The following is a 4,788-nucleotide window of genomic DNA, read 5'->3' on the forward strand; positions in this document are numbered from 1 at the left end:
TGGTTAGCATACAGACATAATGATCTTTTTCATTTTTAAAAATTGAAATAACAACAATGTTCAAAGCTTTACAGTTTTCTTTTATATGTATGTTACTTTTTAAGTCTTTAAGGCTTTGCAGACCCTTCATGAGGACTATTTTTACTTGTCCTCAGGGGACACTGCCCACAAGTAAGGAACACCATTGTGGCTACATTCCTGAAGGTGGCACACACTGATTTATGTTGCTTCAGCCTTTTAAAAATGAAAAATAAATAAATAAAACAAAAACTGAAACACATCGAACACCCTCCAATCAGTTCTCACGATTTCATGAATTCCCTTTCTAGTACAAAGTAATAACAGAAAGGGGTACTTTCCTGACAGCATTCAAGCTCTCAAAGGTCAATCATGAAGAGTGAGAAGGAAAACATTGGCTTTTTACAGGATACAGTTGTTTCCTTTTATCCAGAGGAACCCCACTAATACAGTTTAAACTGCCGTTTACATTGAATCTTTTTTCGGCTAAAATTGTATTGAAATCAAGGGCAATCTTTTGGTTGGTTATTTCAGAAGAGGTTAAAGTGGAGAGGAAGTTAATGTTGGGAAAGTGTCACTGAAAGTACACCCCACCACACACACACACAAACCAGGAGTCATTTCACTGGCAAAGTTGGGGGCAGAGCCAGAGTCCAGGCCTGAGGAATGAAAATCCAAGGCAAGAACCTCCAGCCGACCCGTGCCTTGCCCCGGGCCTCCTGTGATCTTGTTGCCCAGCTTTTGCTGCTTAGGGAGGAGGGTTGACTTGTTTTCACAAAACGCTGGTCATCAGAGTTGCTCTTCAGAAAGGCAGTTGGTCAGGGGCGCCTGGGTGCGTGGCTCAGTCGGTTAAGCTCAGGTCATGATCTCACGGTCTGTGAGTTCGAGCACCCTGGGCTCTGTGCTGACAGCTCAGAGCCTGGAGCCTGCTTCCGATTCTGCGTCTCCCGCTCTCTCTGCCCCTCGCCTACTCACACTCTGTCTCTCAAAAATGAATAAACGTTAAAAGAAAAAAAAAAAAGAAAAAGAAAGAAAGAAAGAGAAAGGAAGGTACTTGGCCAGGATGTGGAACACCAGGCATTCCCACGGGTCCTGGAGGGTCGTGGCGCTCCCTGGGAAACACAGCCCCTTCCTCTGCGCGCCCAGGGGCTCCGGCTCAGCCTCTCCTGAGACCCCTACCTCGGTCATGTTCTCAGGCTTCCAGTAGGAGCTGTTGGGGGTCAGGCAGGGGGACCGAGGGCAGGCTCAGCGAGGACCCTAGGGGGTGGGAGCGGAGAGGGGGGGTGCGGGGGTGGGGGGGGGTGCGGAGGGACGGGGTCACCCTCCCATGGGGTCACGTGGTGCGGCTCCCGCAGGGTCTGCGGGGAGACAGACACCAGCTCCCCTGCTTGAGGTCGCCTTTCCAAAGTAGGTGGCCTCGAGAACACAGGATTGTGTGCCCCCCATCCCCACCCCTGGGCTGTTCTCGTCAGCGTGGGCGACTTGGGTGGAGGGCCTGTCGTCCCGCCACAGGGCCTCCTCGTCCTGGCTGCGGAGCTGGTGAGTGTCCTCGGGCCCCGGGTGGGGGGTGGCGGGCCAGGCCCCTGTCCGCACCCCTCCTCAGCTGTTCATCCTGTGGCTGTCAGGAACCCTCTTCCAGCTTTGGCTCCCGCCCTCCTTTTTTTTTTTTTTTTTTTTTATTAAAAGTTTATTTTTCAATGTTTATTTATTTTTGAGAGACAGAGCGTGAGCAGGGGAAGGGGCAGAGAGAGAGAGAGGGAGTCACAGAATCCGAAGCAGGCTTCGGGCTCCCAGCTGTTTTCACAGACCCCGCTGCGGGCTAGAGCTCAGGAACCATGAGGTCAGGACCTGAGCTGAAGTTTCAGGCTGAACCGACTGAGCCACCCAGGTGCCCCTTGGCTCCCCCCTTTTAAATTGCTGCTTCCCACTGTCTAGGACTTCAGGAAATTCAGAAAACCAGGTATTGGTATCTGTCTCCTCGAAATCACCTCCCAAGGTATTGGGAGTTGGGAGGGCCCTGCTGGGCCTGTGGTTGTGGCTGTAACGGAAGCTGCTGACACTCGGGGGTCCGGGCTTCCTTGCTTCTGCTGCTCCATCTTGGAAACCTCCAGCCCCCAGCATGGTGTCTCCTGCACGGATAGCCCCGCAGGGCCTGCTCCCGCCCAGAGTGGATGTGTGCTGGTGTGGCAGGCAGGGTGGCTCCTCTACCTGGGGTCTGGATGGTAGGAAAGTGACCAAGGTGCGGGTTCTCCCCTCAAACCTTGGATAGAAAACTGGTCTGTCCGCCCGGCTCCTGTGATCAGTCACGGCTTTCCTTCCAGCGTCCTCTGCCTGGGCGTTGGCTGGACAGGTGGGCAGGCCCTCCAGGGTAGCCCTCCTGGGCTCCCCCTCCTAGCCCCGGTCTGTTTTGCTCCTCAGACTTCCAGGAATGTTGTGGAGAGAGGAAAAGGCTGCCTTGGTCCCGCCACAGTTGCTCGACAGGCTCTGGACTAGGCCTTCTCTCTCTAGCCTTCATTGTGGTCTTTGTGGAGATCGTCCTCCCAAGGCCCTGAGATCCTGGAAGATCCCTTATCTTCACCCACTTGCTTGAGGGGGTTTGAGGCTGTGGGAATTGCTATATGATGTCTTGCCCTGGGTGCCCTTTCTCTCACTGAAATCTGAGCTGTTGCCTTGGAGAGGTGTGGGATGTCTCTTTAGAGAGGTATTCTCTTCGTTTTCCAGTAGGGAAGAGAAATAGACTTTGTAGGAGATACATTTGGCTAAAGTTTCAGGTTTCCTCTCTACTGGGGACATTGAGTCATATTCTAGGGGCTCATCGAAGGCAAACTCAGGCCTTCTAGATGCATTTTGGTTTCCGTTCTCATCAAGGGCGGCCATCTTGTCACAAGCTTCCCGAGGAACTGTATGTCCACTTTCCTTGGCCAATGCAAGGTGGAGTGTGTTGCTGTTACCACTCGTGGGAGGCTGGGGCACCTGGGCAAAGTGTGCCTCCAGGGAGGGTACCAGGTGGATGCCCGTCAGCGGCAGAGGTTGGAAAGGTTGGGCCTTCTGGGTGTAATTCTGCTTGGGCTACACCGGAGGGCTATTTTCTGGACTCTTCTCTAGCGCAGTAAGCAAATACTCCTCTATGAAGGGAGTTTTTAGGGAGCCTGCAGAACTGTAGAACTGGGAGAAGGAGGAGCTATAAGCCAAGTCCCTGTTGTTACAGAGGTGTCTGAGTTGGTCAGTGCTGCTGCTGGACTTGCCAGGGGAAAGAGAAGGATGGGGGGGTTACCCCCCATTGGGTTCCAGGCTCTCCATGCTCTTCTGGGAGTTGCACCGTCAGGGCCCTGCCTCACAGAAGCACGGTCTTAGTTGTAGAAGAGCTGAAATGGTGGCTTTGGGGTCAAGGATTGCCAGTTGTGCCTTGAGATGTTTAGCATCATGCTGGCATTGGGTTGGTTCTCCCCAGATTTGGTGTGAATACCAAGAGCGAGGTCAGCCTGCAGGTTCACCGCACCTTGGCCTCAGCAAAGCTTTGTTCCTCCTGTCTACGCTACTTTCCTGTGCTGGGGGTCAGAGATGAGGTGCTTTGGGCTAAAGGAGTCAGAGGTGACAGTGTCTACAGGGTTCAGATGTGCATACACATCTCATCGCCTCTGGTGTGGCCAGAGCCATCCTCAGGGCTTCACAGGCTTCAGGCCAACTCCAAGTTCAAACCTTGTTGCCTCTCGGCACTTAGCCACACTCAACCATGGGCCACTTGGCCATGTTGCGGCTGTAGCAGCTACAATGGTCAGGTCTGTGGTTCAGGGCTTGAGGGCGCTGAATCCAGATATATTCAAATATTAATTACTTAAAAATTTTTTTACAGGTAGATTAATTTTCTACTAATACATTTCAAGGACTGTGAAGAGAGTTTTACAAAATATTTATTAATACAAAGAGGTATTGAATCACATAGGTTTGAAAGCCACTGCTATAAATGTCTATATCGCATCTATAAAAAATTTTGATGTCCTTTATAATTTAGAATTAGAGTGACAGTTTGTGACATGCTAATAAAGAATTTAGAATATAGGCCATTTAAGGAAAATGTCAGATATCTGGGGATAGAGACGGTGTGAGAGGAACTTTATTGAACACATAATATGCACCAAGTATTATGCTTGTTTATTTATTTATTTTGAGGGGGTAAGGAGCAGAGAGAGTGAAAGAGAGAATTCCAAGCAGGACCCCTGCTGTTAACTCAGAGACCCAGTGGAGATGAACTCCAGGACTGAACCATGAGATCACCACCTGAGCCAAGGTGCCCCATTGTCCTTTTTTACATATCATTTAAAAAAATGTTTACAATAAAATGTTTAGGTAGATATTCTTTTCCCATTTACAACTGAGGAAGCTCAGAGCATTTAAGTAACTTGTCTGGGTGGAAAAGCTATCTTGTTATGAATACAGGATTCAGACCCAATTCCATTTGAGTTCAAAGCCTAAACTCTTAACCACTGCGCAGGAGAAGATTAACTGGGGCATGATAGCTGTCTGCAGTCCCTGAAGGACTGATTTTCAAAAAGGATACGTTTCACCTGGGCCATTCCAGAGGCTCTAAAGCTTGGAATAATGAAGAGAAGTTAAATGGTGGATTTTGCCTCAAAGAACTCTATCACAATTGATTATCCCTGAGGAGAACAGACCACCGCAGGAGTTATTGCCCAGAAAGGTAACAGCAAACATAAAATCTAGTGATTATCTCGATCAAAGTTATTGAAGAAAGATTTTCTGCATTTGAAT

The 4,788-nt window shown here is 49.8% G+C and overlaps 1 pseudogene; it reads right to left on the bottom strand.

The window, feature by feature from the left end:
• Positions 1–1,238: 1,238 nt before the first annotated feature.
• Positions 1,239–3,768, bottom strand: LOC125930473 (protein Shroom3-like; annotated as a pseudogene).
• Positions 3,769–4,788: the final 1,020 nt, after the last annotated feature.

This window comes from Panthera uncia, chromosome A2, assembly GCF_023721935.1.
Source record: "Panthera uncia isolate 11264 chromosome A2, Puncia_PCG_1.0, whole genome shotgun sequence".
NCBI lineage: Eukaryota > Metazoa > Chordata > Mammalia > Carnivora > Felidae > Panthera > Panthera uncia.